The 19,512-nt window shown below is 42.1% G+C and overlaps 1 long non-coding RNA gene across 20 annotated transcripts; it reads left to right on the forward strand.

Annotated features, from left to right (window-relative positions):
* Window positions 1-3,113: 3,113 nt before the first annotated feature.
* LOC119278011 lies at window positions 3,114-10,362 on the forward strand. 20 transcript variants are annotated; one of them, XR_005137435.1, is made up of 7 exons: window positions 3,116-3,894; window positions 3,994-4,151; window positions 4,277-4,458; window positions 4,774-4,896; window positions 5,662-7,645; window positions 7,711-7,752; window positions 8,455-10,314. It is a non-coding gene; the product is annotated as an uncharacterized LOC119278011 (long non-coding RNA). The 20 variants fall into 20 exon arrangements; XR_005137442.1 differs by having other exon boundaries at window positions 8,476-10,314; XR_005137438.1 differs by having other exon boundaries at window positions 3,118-3,894; window positions 5,662-6,947; window positions 7,575-7,645; window positions 7,711-10,314.
* Window positions 10,363-19,512: the final 9,150 nt, after the last annotated feature.

Below are 19,512 nucleotides of genomic sequence, written 5' to 3' on the forward strand. Positions count from 1 at the left end.
CAGAAAGGGTAAAAAAGTAAAAAGAAAGCGGTGGGTACAACTACCTATACTATAGCCACAGTGTATCATACCTAACCCTGACGGCAGGGGACAAGGGCATTAAATGCCCGTCTGTGTCGTCTAAACAGTGCAAGAAGAGATCGTCAGGGACGCCAGCGATCGCCACGGTGGCCTTTTCGTCAGCGCCGCTTGCCACCGTGCACCCCTGGCTGCACAGCCTCCCGCCACGCGTTCCCGGGAGGGCCCCTGAGCGACACGTGGGTGGATGTGCTGGAGCGCGGGTGCGGTGTGGCCGCTTGCCGCGGCAAGTGCCTTGCCGCGGTCGTTGTCTTGTCGGGCTCGGGAGCTTGTCGCTCACCGAGCCTTGCCGGGACGCGTGGCGCGTCGCGGCAAGCCTTCTTGAGATGCCTTGGCTGGCCTTCCCGGCGAGCTCCTCTTGCCGGGGCCTTGTCTTCTTAGCTCGAATACCTTGTTCTTGAATGGCTTCCCGGCAAGCTCCTCTTGCCGGGGTCTTGTCTTCTGAGGAGCCACAGAGGATCTTGGCGGTGACCCGGCGAGCCTTGCTGCGGGGTGCTACAACTGCCGGTGCACAAGTTCGGGATACTAGGGTACCCCTACTCTAGTACACCGACAAAAGCGCTTGTTGGGAGACAACCCAATATTTACCCTTACTGTTTTTGTGTGTCCACATGGTTGTGCTACTGTAGTAGTCATGTTTTATATTTTTTGTTTCAATAAAGTGCCAAGTAGAACCTTTGGGAAGACTTGGGTGAAGTTTATATGATCTTGCTGTGAAAAACAGAAACTTTTGCTCTCACGAGATTAGCTGCCATTTTTTTTACTGGAGAGTGCTTTTAGGTTGATTCTTTTTGAAGATGATTAATAGACAAATTGCTCAGGTCCATAAATTTATTTCATAATTTTTGGGGTTCCAGAAGTATACGTTTTATACAGATTACTACCGACTGTTCTGTTTTTGACAGATTCTGTTTTCTTTGTGTTGTTTGCTTATTTTGATGCATCTATGGCAAGTATTAAGTGGTATGAACCATAGAGAAGTTAGAATACAGTAGATATTACACCAATATGAATTTGTAATGAGTTCATTACAGTACCTAAGTGGTGATTTTATTTTCTTATACTAACGGAGCTTACGAGTTTTGATTTGAATTTTGTGTGGTTGAAGTTTTCAAGTTTTGGGTAAAGATTCGATGGGCTATGGAATAAGGAGTGGCAAGAGCCTAAGCTTGGGGATGCCCAAGGCACCCCAAGGTAATATTCAAGGACAACCAAGAGCCTAAGCTTGGGGATGCCCCGGAAGGCATCCCCTCTTTCGTCTTCGTTCATCGGTAACTTTACTTGGAGCTATATTTTTATTCACCACATGATATTTGTTTTGCTTGGAGTGTCAATTTATTTTTTTAGTTTTTTCTTGCTGTTAGTTAGAATAGTGTTTTTCCTCTTTAGGTTCAATACAAAAGTCAAGGATAGCCTTTGCCATGCTTATTTTGCTAGTTTGCATGTTGCTGTTTGAAAACAGAAAGTTTACCGCTGTTGCAAAATATCCCTAGAAAAGTTAGTGCATGGTCTAACGTTGAATCATTTTGCATATTAAGCTCTGATAAATTTATTACAGTGGGAGTTTTAGTTCATAATTTTTGGAGTCAGGGAAGTATTGATACTTTTGCATTCTTTACAGACTGTACTGTTTTGGCAGATTGCTGTTATGGTTGCATTGTTTGCGTATGTTTGCTTGTTTAATGATTCTATTTGAGGATAGGAGTATTAAATATACAGAGGCATTTATTATGCAATGTTGAATAATAATTTAAGTGATTTGTTACAGTAGAATATGATAAGGTTTTGCATTGGTTTATACTAACCTATCTCACCAGTTCTTGTTGAGTTTGTTGTGAATGAAGCTTTTAATAAAAAGAGAAACTGTGATATGAGAGGAATTAAGGAGACACAAAAGTTCAAGAATGGGGATGCCCAAGGCACCCCAAGATAATATTTCAAGAAGTATCAAGCATCTAATCTTGGGGATACCCCGGTAGGCATCCCACCTTTCTTCTTCAACAACTATCGGTTAGTATCGGTTGAGCCTAAGTTTTTGCTTCTTCACATGAGTTGTGCTATCCTTGCATTGTAGTTTTCTGTAGCTTTGCTTGATGTTTGAATAAAGTATCAAGATCTTAAATGGGAGAGTCTTCACATAGTTGCATAATTATTCGACTACTCATTGATCTTCACTTATATCTTTCAGAGTAATTTTTGTTATTGCTCTAGTACTTCACTTATATCTTTTAGAGCACGGTGGTGGATTTGTTTTAAAGAAACTATTGATCTCTCATGCTTCACTTAGATTATTTTGAGAGTCATTAATAGCATGGTAGTTTGCTTATGTTAATATACTTGGTATTCAAGATATGTGAAACTTTCTTATGAGTGTGCTGAATACTAAGATAAGTTTGATGCTTGACAATTGTTTTGAGATATGGAGGTGATAATATCAAAGTCGTGCTAGTTGGGTGATTGTGAATTTGATAAATGCTTGTGTTGAAGTTTGCAAGTCCCGTAGCATGCACGTATGGTTAAAGTTGTGTAACAAATTTGAAACATGAAGTGTACTTGGCTTGTGCATCCTTATGAGTGGCGGTCGGGGACGAGCGATGGTCTTTTCCTACCAAACTATCCCCCTAGGAGCATGCGCGTAGTACTTGATTTTTGATGACTTCTAAATTTTTGCAATAAGTATATGAGTTCTTTTGACTAATTTTGAGTCCATGGATTATACGCACTCTCACCTTTCCGCCTTTGCTAGCCTCTTCGGTACCGTGCATTGCCCTTTCTCACCTTGAGAGTTGGTGCAAACTTCGCCGGTGCATCCAAAATCCCGTGATACGATACGCTCTGTCATACATAAACCTCCTTATATCTTCCTCAAAAGATCCACCATACTCCTAATGGACGACTTGGTGAATAGTCCGCGCGGTTAATTTTCGTCTGGTTTATTTTCGTCATACTCCCACCGCCATTTTTTCGTCATCCTACCACCTCTGCATTACTCGATCGACAAAAACCAGTGCAAAAAAAAACCCCTGGGATCGATCCCTCGTTCACACAGCTGATCGATCTCCGCCGCCACCCGACATAGTAGATCGATCTCCGCCACCGCCCGATCGCACGCCCGATCCACCCCTACGCCCAGACCGCGGCGGATCCATCCCTGTGCCGCGCCGCGGCGGATCCATCCCTTCGCCATCGCACTTGCAGGAGGCATCGGTCTGCTATTGGATCGGTCAAGGACACGGGGCCGCGATCCCGCGTGTCGTGTTCGCCGGCGATCACGACGCCGATCCGACGACGTCCACCTTCTGACCCCGATCCCAAGGCTCGCTCTGCCCGCACCGCTCCCCGCGACGCCGCGCCCAGGGACAACAGCGGCGGGGCGGTTCTGTCTCCCTACCTCCTGCCAGAGCCCCCACCCCACCATACGTAGATCTGGCCGAGAGCCCCGCCGCCAACGAGGGCCACACCGGCGATCTCGCGCAACCTACCTGCCTCCTGTTTCCTCTCCGTTCTCCTCCTTCTCTCTCCGACCCTTGTTTATCCGCGGCCGCCCGAGCTCGCCCCGATTCATGGCCCTCTCCTTCCGCCAACTCTGGTCCATCGTCGGTCGTCTGTGGTGCGAGCGTCGCGCCTCCTCTTCAACCTCCTCGATCCGGGATGCCCTGACTGCACTGCGCACATGCGCCTCGCGAGCCATGGCCGCCTTTTGCCGAGCAGCGGGATTGACGTCTGACCGCCACCACGACCGGCCTCTTGCGAAGATCCCGGTCGCCGTCTCCTGTGCCTTTGGACCTTGGGAGCGACTGGGCGATTATATGCCAGGTAATCTATTTTGCTGAATTTGTTCAGAAGGAAAATCCTTGAGGTACAACACTGACCTGCTTCCTTGCTGTCTCATCTCGGTTGTTTTGGTTGAACTAGCATATGTGCAGGACGATGGGAAGATGAGCTAGACGCCAAAAGCAATATTGTAACACCATGCGTGAGGAACATGATTCTGCCAATATTTAAGCATTATACTTGCTAACACTGAGAGCTTAATTATCTTTGATGCAACCAGTCCGTCCAAGCATGCAAATGTACGATTCATGTGCCTAGAATCAGTACTTTTCCATGTATGATGCATGTAGAAATATCTAAATTCGGCCATTAATTTCCCTTTTAGTACTTACTAATGTTTTTTTTATTGTTTTGGTTGATCCAGAGTTGATTTGGGATGTAGAGATTAAAGAACAGCAGGACGTCAGGTTCAGAATTGCCTTGGCATCTTCCAGTGTGGCGACGATGTTGATTGTCGGGATTTGAAGATAAGTGTGCTCCATACCATGGCTAAGCCTGTCGGTTTCGCACAGTGGCTACACGACACCTCATGGACCCGATGTGATGGTAGCATATGCTATTCTACAGTGCTTGCCCTCTGAAATCTTAATTGTTGGTTGTACAGTTAGTGCTAAACTGCAGTAATCTACTGCACTTGCATATGAATTGTACATTTAATAAGTTAATACTTGAGAGTTAAGATAGATCAATAATCTAGTTGGGGCTCTATCGTTGTGGCAATTTGGCAACTGTTGCTAGAGGTGATAAATCTGCAAGCATAAAGTCAATGTCCTGCTATGCCGCATAATTACAGTGCTTTCACATTATGGTAAATTTGTTTCCTAAAAGTAAAATCTTTATCATTGCCAATTCATGGTGCAGGACAAGTAAGCCATCCACATGAAGTCGGCGGCAGCAAGGGTGTGGGGCGTCGGGAGGAGCATCTGGGTTGAAGGTTCTGGCCCTCGCCATTGAAACTACCGTGGTCGTCGCCAAGTACATCTGGTATGTACGCAATGAACCTCCCTAATGCAATGTCGCTGCTGTTTATTTCATCTTTTGATTGCGCCAGACTATATTCCACTAAGGCACATTAGGTAGTAGCTTTGGGATAGGGGCCAAACCTGCATATTTTGATCAATTATTTTTATTAAATTAGCAATGGTAGCTTACTGTTCAGTGAGGATTTCCCCCCTTAAAGTCATATTGTTAATATCCAAAAAATCTAATGGGTGGGTGGTGATGTCCCACTGCTTTGCCCTTTTAATTCCATCACTTAAATAAGAATTGGAGGGAACATGTTGCACAAATGTATCATGTGGCATTTACTACTGTTGTATTATCATATCTAGCATCTCTATATAAAAAATAAATCTAGCATTAGTTTTGAACTTCGATGATGTAAGGTAAACACAGAGGCATATCTTCGTCATAGTTGCATCCTTTATAGCAGAGATTTTGTTATGAAAAAAATTATTTTGTTGATGGAAGCCTTTGTGCTTCTGTCACTTAGGACGTAAGTTTCTGTAGACAATCTTAGGACGGGAACTGGGAGGCAACATCTATAGATCTACTGACACTGAAAGGTGGTTGTTAGTTAGGTTCTGATTGTGCCAATCAATAATACATAATTTTTACTAGGGTTCGGCTACAGATGCCATCCATCAACTCCTGTTTTAAAGTGTGCTTGTGAGATGCAATCCGATCTCTCTATCTTTCCCGCTGAGATGTAGAGGAGCTCGGTGTTTTAGGGTCTGGCTGTTGCTGCAGGGGAAGGTGGAGCTGCGAGGAAACAAGACAGGTGGACAATGCGACAGGAAGCAAGAATGAATTTCTAATCAATCTACTGTCTCCCTTGAGTTGGGGTGAACGTACCGACGCACCATGTTGTGTTTATTGATCTGGAATCCTAGAGGATCACCCACCCTCGTAATTCAATACTGAGATGATCTCCATAATTTCTCAAATGTGTTTTATTAAATTGGATTCCTGTAATTATCCTTGCTCTAATTTGATAGTTTTACCCTCCCGAGCATGTTGGGCTTCCATAAAAACATGAATATTTCTCAGCCATTTTATTGAAAATGTAGTCGTATGCTTTCACATTGACTCTGGATATTCTCCTAAACGAAGCTCAAGAACAATTGATTTTATCGGCAATAGGAGGCTCTTATCAGTCGCCATCAATTGCCTCAACCAGTGCCGCGTCCAGGTACACACATTGCTTCATCACCTGTGCTATCTCATCGTCTATACAATATATCCATGGGTGACCCCTGTACTCACCTCATCTCCAGATTAGAACATAAGTGTTCGTAGGAGGGTAGGATCTAGGCAACTGCAGTACTGATTGTCTAGCTAGGCAACAAAGTCGACGGGGCAAATAACATAATCTTCAGATTAAGTTATATTCGAAAGTCATTACGATTTTCATGATTGCCAGTGGTAAAACAAGCATATATTTCTTTTGATTATTGACATAGCACAGCTTAGTAGAGTGGGCCAACCAACACTGGGTTTGGGAGGTCATTTAATAGGAAACACTTCGCTGCAAGTTTCTTCACCACTGAAAACAATTCATCACAAGACTTTGTATATGCTGGCTGTCATGCATGTACATCTGTAACTAAATAATTACAGGATGCTGTGTGCTTGTTCCATGTCCAGCAGTAAAGATGTTTGAAGTTTTGTACCAGTTTCCAATAGATCATTTCCTACAACAATATTTGTTTTGCAATCCAAACAAGTAAATGTCTTAAGAAGTAGATGTTTCTGCATATCAACACACCATTCAAGTTATTTACAGAATGATTTTCTTGGAGCGATCATAATTTCACGTATGTTTACATCATTATTCATGTGTGGGTTGTATTGTGTTTTCTTTCGTGGGGTGCCGGACGCGCTACTGATGGTACTAGCATGTTTGGGCTGGGGAGACAGAGATGGTATGCGGAGTAAGAAGAGTGATTTAAGGGGAGAGAAATCCTAACAGGGGTTGGTGGAGCAGAAGAGGGCGAAGGAAGACTTGTGGGGAGCTGCGAGGAATAGATTTTGGGGTATGTTACTGTTTTATGTGTGATATCAGTTCATAATTTACTGTAGTAGTCAGTTCTCTACTTTCTATGTACTAGGTTAGTTCTCTACTTTCTATGTACTAGGTTAATTCTATTTGCTAGCCTTAAGTGTTTTTTCTATACCAACTAAATATTGTGAAAGCAACCCTGAAACATACACACATCTACTAAATGCAAAGTTGTTTCTCTGTTGGTACAAACAATCATGTAGATCAATGCATGTAGTTTCTTTTTGCACACAACATACTCTCAAGTAGTGCCGAAATTAGAATCTCAATCCCTGTCCATTATACAAGATGCAAAAGAGTTCAGAATAAGTTATTCATCATCATATTCACGCATTTTTTGTTGTAATATATATTTTGTATTTGTGTACAGTTGGACACATTACACATACATACAGTATGTCTGACTTATGCAGAAGAAAAGCAACCCTTCATATAAATTATTTGCATGCTCATAGTTATGAACTTAATAGACTTTGCCTGGCATTCATAACCATTATACTTCCTCCTGCCCAAATTTGTTGTCCTATGTAATTGTGTTTGACTTTGCGCCTACCGCTGGTAGCTGGAAATTAGATACAATAATAATCAGTTTCCTTGCTAGATTTGTTTCCTTATAGGATATCCTGCTGATTTGATCTATTTTTGGCTAGAGCACATGGGATCAAACCAGAGGTAATCAATTTTCTATGTTCACCTGATTAGTTATAAGGAATTTATTACCTCTGTTTTATTTCCAGGATACCCAAAGCAGTGGTAACATTTTTTATGGCTTTGAAAAGGTATTCTCATGTCTAAATACTAGAATTGTTTGTTCATTACTAAATTGTTAATGAGGGGTCCATGCAGTGCTTTCAGTGGAGACACTAGACCATCTGATGTTCATGTAGACATTTCTATTCAAACTTTCAAAGTGATTGTTTTCTTTTTGTGTGTACACACCGTTGTTTGTGTGCATCCAATATAAAACTTGCTATGAATTTGCACCACCTACACCCTTTTTTCATGTTTTAGTCTATATGAATTACCCACTTTATATACCACAAAAATAAATTACCCACTTTATAATAACTCACATGTTAATTAAAAGGAAAAATATCTGAACCATAGGCACTATAAGTTAAGTTGTTCAGCTAAAATTTAACAAAGAGATATTTGATTACATGGAACTCTAATGTTTCTGCAGTGTTGTAATTATATCGTCTCAGGTGTTGTTGTACGTTCCTTGTATCATGTTGACTTACTCCTTGATCAATAGGGATGCGGATACAAAATTCCGTTTTCCACTACTTATATTATCCTCATTGGACCTTAAGCTATAATCATCGGCTGTTGTTGTGTGTCTGCCTGCCTGGCAATGTTTCACCTGTATTTTTGACCTATTGTTGACTTAATTGGAACCTGAGAAAGAATTATTTTACATGTTAGAGTACTCTCATATGTTCGGAGTCATAAAACTAGCTGAGATAATGAAATAATGCCAGGTAATTGCTCGTGGTTTCAAGGTTGCGCAAAGGAGGGGAGGCATGGTTCAAGGTCGTCTTCTGGCACTGGTTTGCCAGCTAGGTCCTCGACAACATTTGCGCCTCGGATTTTTAGTTCTGTTGTTATTCCCAAAGAAACATCGTAGTTCTTTTGGATGGTCAAAGATTATTCAGTTACTGAAATACTTCTACGTGTTTAGGTGCAGACATCACAGGTGAACTACATCTTTCTATCTAAATTTCTTATGTCAAGAGCTGGGAGTATTTGAAACATCTAAATTGGTTATCTCAACACTATAATAGAAAATACTATCTCTGAAATAATAACAAAACACCGTGATAAACTAGGCACTGGAGCCATATTGACACAGACCCATGATCAATGATACATGAGCCAAGTCTTGATACACGTGAACTACTTATAGCCACCCATTGAGTACATGACTTCTTCAATCTCCTTTTCTTTTGTTTTCCAGGGCAGATATTCCACCATGCATTTTATTTGGCCATACTTAACCAAGTTGATTCATATCATTAAGTATCTTTTGGTTTTCTTCTAGTTTATTAGGCATGGACACAGACAAAAATTCTGAAGCTTCAATAATTTGGGTGGTCTAATAGTTCCTGTATAGCTTGATGTCGTATCAGGTGTAATATTTTGTTGTTGCTTGATGTTGTATCAATACAAGCTAGGGTCAACAAGGAAGAAAGGGGTTGACACATGGAGAAGCGGGAGCATAAATTTCAAAAGGTACTGAACATGTGTATGGATTACACCGGTGAGTGAATGGTGTGGCACATTGAGTCAGAGAGGAGTAGTTGCTTGTCTGGTATGAAAAATAGTTTATTTCTCGATTAGATTAAGGCCAAACTTATCTTCAACATGTGTGCTCTTTCATCACCATTTTAGAAGAGGTTCAATGCAAAATCCTCAGATTGCCAAATTTTACTTCATTGGAAGCACTTTATCAATACGTTTGTAACAATTCTCAGATTCCATGAAACATATTCGTGGCACCAAATTTAACTAAAGAATAAAGCAATCTCAATTTTGTTCTATAACAAATTAAAGCATTCTCCTGTCCTATGAGAATAGAAAACATATACTCCAATTGAAGGAAGGAGTACAAAGTTGAGTCATTTTTTAGTCACTTTTTGTGGGATGGAGGGAGTACTACATTGAAGTGATTGCCAATTCAAGGAATCATTTTCTATGGTCAGTCCAAACAAACAAAATTTAACCATATATATGGAAACAATATTTAGTTGCCATAGAAGTAATTTGACCCGAAACAGTTACCATCCAAAAAAGGAAGTGAAAAAACCATATGAAGGAAACTAAAGTTCCAAAAGCAAGGAGTATCAACATTTGAAACAAAATATATTTTCATACAAAAGTAATTTATATCTATGGAAGCAATTTTTTGTTCATCACTAATCTGTATCAATATGTGTTGTGTTCTCTTTTAGAGAAGTGAACTCTGAAATCCCTCCTCATTCCAAAGAATGAAATTCCGAGGCTGAAAGTACAAATTTGTTACGACATGGCTGACTTAGAGAAAAAATGGGCGTATTTGGAGCCGGATGGAAACATGGGCAGATTTGGAGCAGTGTGAAGACGGTGCACGCTGGTGTTGCAATGACCAAAAGAGCCAAAGTGAAAGAAGAGATGGAATGGCAATGACGCAACCTTGTCGTGTGATTCGTGTATGTATATTTGAGGTCCGTAGGAAAATATGTATTAGTGAGATAAAGTGATGGAGATGCATCTTAGGCAGAAATGGAAGCAGAGCCCAGAGATAAATAGAGAACTATTAATTTGTGAATGAACATGTAGTGGAAAGAATGTTTTCTTGTTCATATGCCACATTTTCTTACTATTTCTACTAAGGTGAGGTGCCTTGTATATGCCATATTTTTAACATACGTAGTAGAGCGAGACAACAAAACAATGACATAGAAACAACATGCAAAATCAAGTTACCGCATATTGAGATGATGGTTTATGTATGGACAAAGAGGGCTAGGGAGAAGTTCAACAAAAAACAGAGGCTAGATGGGGTGCATGGTGTTTGTAGGAATAGAGAGAAGATACTTGCATTTGTGTTTTGGTTGAACATTGCGTGCAATGTTTTCGTTCGGGGAGGATAACTTGAGCATTGTTTACAAATTTTTCTCTGGCCCGTGGCAACGCATGGGCAGTCTACTAGTGTTTGAATAAAGTATCAAGATCTTAAATGGGAGAGTCTTCACATAGTTGCATAATTATTCGACTACTCATTGATCTTCACTTATATCTTTCGGAGCAGTTTTTGTTATTGCTCTAGTACTTCACTTATATCTTTTAGAGCATGGTGGTGGATTTGTTTTAAAGAAACTATTGATCTCTCATGCTTCACTTAGATTATTTTGAGAGTCATTAATAGCATGGTAGTTTGCTTAATGTTAATATACTTGGTATTCAAGATATGTGAAACTTTCTTATGAGTGTGCTGAATACTAAGATAAGTTTGATGCTTGACAATTGTTTTGAGATATGGAGGTGATAATATCAAAGTCGTGCTAGTTGGGTGATTGTGAATTTGAGAAATGATTGTGTTGAAGTTTGCAAGTCCCGTAGCATGCACGTATGGTTAAAGTTGTGTAACAAATTTGAAACATGAAGTGTACTTGGCTTGTGCATCCTTATGAGTGGCGGTCGGGGACGAGCGATGGTCTTTTCCTACCAATCTATCCCCCTAGGAGCATGCGCCTAGTACTTGATTTTTGATGACTTCTAAATTTTTGCAATAAGTATATGAGTTCTTTTGACTAATGTTGAGTCCATGGATTATACGCACTCTCACCTTTCCGCCTTTGCTAGCCTCTTCGGTACCGTGCATTACCCTTTCTCACCTTCAGAGTTGGTGCAAACTTCGCCGATGCATCCAAAACCCCGTGATACGATACGCTCTATCACACATGAACCTCCTTATATCTTCCTCAAAAAAGCCACCATACCTACCTGTTATGGCATTTCCATAGCCATTCCGAGATATATTGCCATGCAACTTCCATCATCATCATCATGACATACATTACTTTTGTCATATTGCCATTGCATGATCATGTAGTTGACATCGTATTTGTGGCAAAGCCACCATGCATTATTTTTCATACATGTCACTCTTGATTCATTGCACCATCCCGGTACACCGCCGGAGGCATTCATATAGAGTCATATCTTGTTCTAAGTTTCGAGTTGTAATCCTTTTGTTGTAATCAATAGAAGTGTGATGATCATCATTATTAGAGCATTGCCCAAATTAAAAAAAGAGAAGGGCCAAAATATATAAAAAAAGAAAGGCCCAAAAAAAGGGCAATGCTACTATCTCTTTTTCCACACTTGTGCTTCAAAGTAGCACCTTGTTCTTCATGTAGTGAGTCTCATATATTGTGCTTCAAAGTAGCACCTTGTTCTTCATGTAGTGAGTCTCATAAGTTCTCTTTTTTATACTACTGGGAATTTTTCATTATAGAACTTGGCTTGTATATTCCTACGATGGGCTTCCTCAAATGATCTAGGTCTTCATGAGCAAGCAAGTTGGATGCACACCCACTAGTTTTCTTTTGTTGAGCATTCATAGCTCTAGTGCATCCGTTGCATGGCAATCCCTACTCCTCATGTTGACATCAATTGATCGGCATCTGCATAGCCCGTTGATTAGTGTCGTCAACGTGAGACTTTCTCCTTTTTTGTCTTCTCCACACAATCCCCATCATCATATTCTATTCCACCGATAGTGCTATATCCATGGCTCACGCTCATGTATTGCGTGAACGTTGAAAAAGTTTGAGATTATTTAAGTATGAAACAATTGCTTGGCTTGTCATCGGGGGTATAGAAGTTGGGAACATCTTTGTGTGACGAAAATGAAGCAAAGCCTAACCATATGATTTTGTAGGGATGAACTTTCTTTTGCCATGTTTCTTTGAGAAGACATGATTGCTTTGATTAGTATGCTTGAAGTATTATTATTTTTTGTGTCAATATGAACTTTTGTCTTGAATCTTTTGGATCTGAATATCCATGCCACAATTAAGAAGATTTACATTGAAATTGTGCCAAAGTATCACTCCGCATCAAAAATTCTTTTTTATCATTTACCTACTCGAGGACGAGCAGGAATTAAACTTGGGGATGCTTGATACGTCTCCAACGTATCTATAACTTTTGATTGCTCCATGCTACTTTATCTACTGTTTTAGGCAATATTCGGCTTTATTATCCACTTTTATATTATTTTTGGGACTAACCTATTAACCGGAGGCCGATCCTAGATTTGCTGTTTTATGCCTATTTCAGTGTTTCAAGGAAAAGGAATATCAGACGGAGTCAAAGTGGAACGAAATCAACTGGAGAAGTTAATTTTGGAAGGAAACCCACCTGATGGACTTGGAGTGCATGTCAGGGGAGTCCCGGGCTGCCCACGAGGGTGGGGGGCGCCCCCTGGGCGCGCCCCCCTACCTTGTGAGTACCCCGGAGGTCCACCGACGTACCCCCTGCACCCATATATACCTACGTACCCTAAAACTTCCAGAATAGAAGATAGATCGGGAGTTCCACCGCCGCAAGCCTCTGTAGCCACCAAAAACCAATAGGGACCCTGCTTCAGCACCCTGCCGGAGGGGGATCCCATCACCGGAGGCCATCTTCATCATCCCGGCGCTATCCATGACGAGGAGGGAGTAGTTCACCCTCGGGGCTGAGAGTATGTACCAGTAGCTATCTGTTTGATCTCTCTCTCTCGTGTTCTCTCTCTTGTTCCCTCTATGGCACGATCTTGATGTATCCCGAGCTTTGCTATTGTAGTTGGATCTTATGATGTTTCTCCCCCTCTACTCTCTTGTGATGAATTGAGTTTCCCATTTGAAGTTATCTTATCGGATTGAGTCTTTTATGAGAACACTTGATGTATGTCTTGCCGTGATTATCTGTGGTGACAATGGGATATCATGTGCCACTTGATGTATGTTTTGGTGACCAACTTGCGGGTTCCACCCATGAACCTATGCATAGGGGTTGGCACACGTTCTTGACTCTCCGGTAGTAGCTTTGGGGCACTTTTTGAAGTACTTTTATGTTGGTTGGATGAATCTGAGATTGTGTGATGCCTATCGTATAATCAAGCCCACGGATACTTGAGGTGACAATGGAGTATCTAGGTGACATTAGGGTTTTGGTTGATTTGTGTCTTAAGGTGTTATTCGAGTATGAACTCTTTTATAGATCGATCCAAAAGAATAACTTTGAGGTGGTTTCGTACCCTACCATAATCTCTATGTTTGTTCTCCGCTATTATTGGCTTTGGAGTGACTCTTTGTTGCATGTTGAGGGCTTGTTATATGTTCTATCTATGTTATTATTGTTGAGAGAACTTGCACTAGTGAAAGTATGAACCCTAGGCCTTGTTTCCTGCCATTGCAATACCGTTTACGCTCACTTCTATCGCTCGTTACCTTGCTGTTTTTATAATTTCAGATTACAAAAACCTATATCTACTATCTATATTGCACTTGTATCTTCACCGAACTAGTGCACCTATACAATTTACCATTGTATTGGGTGTGTTGGGGACATAAGAGACTCTTTGTTATTTGGTTGCAGGTTTGTTTGAGAGATACCATCTTCATCCTACGCCTCCTACGGATTGATAAACCTTAGGTCACCCACTTGAGGGAAATTTGCTACTGTCCTACAAACCTGTGCACTTGCAGGCCCAACAACGTCTACAAGAAGAAGGTTGTGTAGTAGACATCATTGCATCTCTTTTTTACTCTACATAATATATATATTGTCCACTGAGTACACGTAGTAACGGGAAATACGATTATTTTATTGTGACACTCCAAAAGTTTTCATTTTGGTTTTCAGCAAAATTCCTTGTTTGATTTGAAGGAGGCTATTTAAAATCTTTTAAAAAGACTCTCCCCCTCAAATATTTTCTCTTATGATAAAATCTTTTTGGGGTTATCCTCAACCTTGATGGTTGGCTTTTAAGGTTCTTCATTGGTCTTGACTCACCACAATTTATTTTTGAAAGTTTTTCTTTTAAAAAGAAATCCTTGGGCTTTGGATTTATTCCTTTTTATCTCCAACCATCCCCTTTCACCATGTCTCATATTAAATTTTTTCCCCAAAACACCTCCCTCCACTTTGGGTCAAGTCAAGTAGTCAATCCCAGCAAGTTCAACTCATTTTTGATTTTTATTCCATTTATTTTACCCCAAAACTATTTCTGTTTTTATTTTTGGACCTAGGTGGTTTACAAAGGAAGTACCAAATCCCTTTTGAGTTTTGATCTCAAACCAACTCCTCTGGCTAGTCCTTAGCACCCACAACCTAGATCCATCAAGATCCACTCTTCCACAATTCAAAATTTTCAAGTTTCACTCACTGCAAGTTTGGACCAGATTCATCATTTTTGGTGAAATTCATATTTTCTCTTCTCCAAAAATTCTACCAAAAATCAGGCAGCCCCCAGGTGCATTGAGAGCCACCTCACCAAAGATCAGCTCCAGATAAATTTCCCACATGCCTAAATCATTTCATCGAACACCTTGCCTGCACTGTTACTGTTCATGTTCAGAAATTCAGTGATTCAGGCGACCGTCAGTGTCGTTTTCTTCAGAGTCTTGGCGTCGATCTCACCAGTGCACGCTGTGGCGCCTTGCGCACTGCTTCTTCTTCTTATCCAGAGCACCGCACGCTCTCTTGGACGGGCGCAGGTGTCAGTGGCGGCGTGCCTCGCCGACGCCGGCAGCTTCTGCGGTGGCAGAGCCACCCGTGGCGTCCAGCACCGCCCAAAGCACCCGAGGCCTCCGCGTGGCCGTCTACTTGCCAGCACATGCCGCAGCACCGTCGCCATGGCCTGGCGAGCACAGGGTGCGCTCTCTGCCACCGACGGGCCCGCGAGGCGCCGTTCCGTTGAAACCACGGAGCAAGCCAAATCAAACCAAGGTTAGCTTCTGATTTAAACTAGTGGATCTCCATGTTGATGCCCAGCCACCTAAACCAACCGTCCGGCCAGTTCAACGCCATAATCGCCGCCGGAGTTATCCCGTTTGTGGGAACCGCCTCGGGCCGGCTATAAATAGCCATCCCGAGCTCGCCTTCGACCAGCACTACTCCCTCCACCTCACCAGAACCCCGCCAAGGCACCAGGAGGACGCCGAGGAGGTCTCCTTCTCCGTCTCCGGCCGCCCCGTTCCGCCTCGGGCTCTAGCTCGATCCACTCAGGTGAGGCCATCCCCGCCTCCCAAACCTCGTCAGTAGCCCTCTGGTGCACCCAGTACTCTAACCCAAGCTTCAATTCCACCTCCATAGCTCTCCCCGACGAGATCCAGCAACGCCCGAACCACCGTCCGCCGGAGTTGAGGCCGCCGTCGACGTGGTGCTCCCCGTTGACCAACTCCACCACCCGCAGGTGAGGAAGAACCCAAGGGACCCGTAGGTACCACCCACTCTTCCTAACTCGCCGTGGATCGCCGCCGGCAACCACCGCAGCCTTCGGGCGCCGGCGCGCTCTGTTTCTCCCTCGATCTTTCAAACCTGACGAGTGGGACCCCCTCGTCAGCCTCTCATTTCTATTTGAACCATTTTCTCTGGAAAGCGCCTTTGGGCAAATACGCTTTCAGTCTGAAACGTCTTTCTGGCTTTTTCTGTTCAGCCCCCTGGAAAGTTTCTGTTTCATTACAAACAAGTCCCTGGGCTAAAACTTTAATATCTTTTAAACAGAAAATGATTTTTGATTGATTCTTTTTCTATCACTTTTATTTTTCTGTCTAGTTTTTTACCATATTTATTTGAAAAATATTTGGAGCACTTTTTGTGCACACATGGTATTTACGTTAGAACGTATTTTTCTTTATACCGTAGATACCGGAGGAGGTGACGGAACCGCGAACTTCACCGAGCTAGACTCCGACTACTCTGAACCAGGCAAGCATGTTTGAACCTTTCATATGATGAGTGTTTTGCATGTTTGCATTGAGTAGTTGGTCATGGCATGTTTATAAGCATTGCAGTAGGTGTTATATTGCATGCAAAGTTGATGCAAATGAACTTCGAAACTCCATATGCTTTTTGATGTGAGTTTACATGATTATGTGGTGACATGAGAGGTGGTAAGATGGCAGTGTTGAAGCATGCCAGTCTTATGCCAAACCGTTTAACTCCAGTGTCAACGTAAATCAAGTCACGTTACCATCCGTTTCCTTTTGTGCTACCACATGTTTTCTGTAAAGAATATGGTTTAGTAAGTTGCAAACCGCTTTCCTCGTACACACCAGATAGAGAGGCCGTGATGAGGGTTCTATGGCCCTGGATTAAAGCCAGTCATCCGGTCAGGGGGCATGGGTGTTTCCGGTTGGGACCGAGACGGGGGCACCCCTTAGAGCGCGCGTATATAAATTTGATCCCATGCTATTCGAGGTTGTAGCCTCCCCGTCTCAAAGTTTTTCTTGAATGTTGCCTAGGGTGATTCCTCGCATCGTGAGGTGGAAATGGGTGTGTACTGGTTAGATGTGTTCCTACTGAAATACCGTGAACGGAACTAGTCCTTCGTGACTACTGAAATCCGTTGGCTGTGGTTAAATAGTACAAACTCTACAGAGTCAAAATCATTCAAGTAATCATATCTTGATCAATGACTGTGTTCAACCTATCTTTGTCAGTATCAGTCTTAGTGACAAAACTCCAGTGAACAAATATGAGTGTTCCGTCCGGTTAATGGTTTATTCCTATGGTTGGACTAACCCGTTTATTATCATGTGCTGAGTATTTCCTATGAGTGATATATCTTCATGAATTTATTGAATATAAATAATGAAACATAAGCCCTTTCTGTGATGTCGCTCAGACATCCGACTGTGGCATGCTTACTATTTACTTTCTATATAAGCCCTTTCTGTGATGTCGCTCAGACGTTCGACTGTGGCACTCTTGTTGTTTATTTTCAATATAAGCCCTTTACGTGATGTCGCTCAGCCGTCCGACTGTGGCATCTCTGTTATTTATTTTCATTATAAGCCCTTTTCGAGATGTCGCTCAGACGTCCGACTGTGGCATCGCTGTTATTTACTTTCATTATAAGCCCTTTCCGAGATGTCGCATAGACGTCCGACTGTGGCACGCACTGCCATTTACTTTTCAATATAAGCCCTTTATGTGGTGTCGCCCAGATGCCCGACTACGGCATGATAATTTATTTATCCAACCTTTCGAGGCGTCACTTCAGACACCCAATCGGTTTTCCGTTATTTTATTCAGATTTCGGGAGGACTACCACCTGACTTCTTTTTATTTTACATGTCGTGCAAATTTATTATTTGAATGTGCATTGCTAACTGCTCAGGGTGCATCGTGTTGCATTTGTTATATGTTATGTCCGAACTGTCTTGCGAGTACATTCAGAGTACTCACCTGGCTTGTTGATTTGGCCAGATGTTGACGAAGGCGATCTCATCGATGAAGAGTACGATAGCGAGTCCGACACCTAGAGGAGTCCCAGTCAGTCCCACGCGATCCTGGATTTGGTCACTTGTATTATATCCGCTTCCGCTACCCGAATAAATTCATCGATCCTCACTTCGACGCTTGATGAGCTGCAAGATTGGGAGTCTTGTTACCCACTCCACTGTGACATATCCACCACCACTTTTATATCGAGCCAGTAGTATGCCACCATACCCTTGTGTTATATCCGCCCTTATGTAAAATATTGGCGTGCTTGTAATAAATTGTTGAGGAGCCTCAGCTCAACCTTGTATAATATTTAATACTACTGGATTTCTGTATCAAAGATTTATCTACCAGTAAGGAGGATTTTCCTATACTGGTCTGCATAAAGGTCGGTTGTTCAATAAGCTTTTTATTGAAAAACCGGTCGTGACATTTATCCTACTATATGACAAGCAGTGAGGTACCTGATAACTTAGCTATCCGTGATGGACTCTCTTGAACACCATCATTATTTATATCTGCGTGTTTGAGCTGTGCATTTGTCGATGGCCCTGGGAGTTGAGGTAGTAGGGCAGTGGCCTGGGTCCAAAGTAATGGAAGTAGCACAAAAACATTTTTTTAGTGTAGGATTTTCCTTGCTCAAGCCTGCCTACTAGAATCGCTAGTGCTTGAAGGAAAAGTGATTGAAAAACAAATGAATTGGAAAGTTTCCTATGGTACTACTATTCATGAATTTGGTTCAAAGGAATGGAGCAAAGGAAAACTGTAGGATTTGTTCCTTTAATGTCTCCTTGAAAGAAAAAATGTATGAATTTTAATTTTCACTTGTCCTCCTTTTCATATTCCTATTCATGAAGCACAAGACTAAGAGATAGTAGCATAATAGCATTATAATCGTACATTTTCTTGTGGTTTGACTTAATCTCACCATGCTTCTTTGCATCCTGTAATCTTCCAATTGTTGTGAATCAAACACTCAGATTGGCAGAAATCCTATGTTTTTAAATTGTCTATTTTGCACGTGCATTCCTATCCTATTCCTGTCTATTTCCTATCCCTGCATTGTTGGAATCCTCCAATTCAAATGAGCCCTTAAAGAATTACTTCTCTTACAGACAGTTGTCAAAGAAAATCTTGTGTGGTTTGTCTCGCTCCTGCTGCACCGTCGTCCACCCCAGCTCAGCTGCTCCAACGACAGAAGGGTCCATCACAGCAGGGATCCGGCCTCCAGAATGTCTTTTGCCGCCTCAGATCTTCTTCCCCGCCACCGACAGCCATGAAAACTGCATTACCATCATCAACCGAGCAGATGACCTCGAGGACTACACGGGTCCGCAAGAGAGGTAGCACCCTTTCGTGTCTGCTTACGTTATGCATCGCTTAATATTACATGCTACTCTATCGTCTTGTTCACCGATTAGAGTCTGAGTTAGCTCCAAAATAATGGTCAAACTTGAGTTTTTAAATGGTTGTGGGGTACATATCGGGGCCGCAATCAATAGTATCTATCTACTATCTGCTTAATCTCCGGTGTCTACTATGAGTTTCATGTTGGG

The sequence above is a fragment of the Triticum dicoccoides genome, chromosome 3B (genome assembly GCF_002162155.2).
Source record: "Triticum dicoccoides isolate Atlit2015 ecotype Zavitan chromosome 3B, WEW_v2.0, whole genome shotgun sequence".
In the NCBI taxonomy this organism is placed as follows: domain Eukaryota; kingdom Viridiplantae; phylum Streptophyta; class Magnoliopsida; order Poales; family Poaceae; genus Triticum; species Triticum dicoccoides.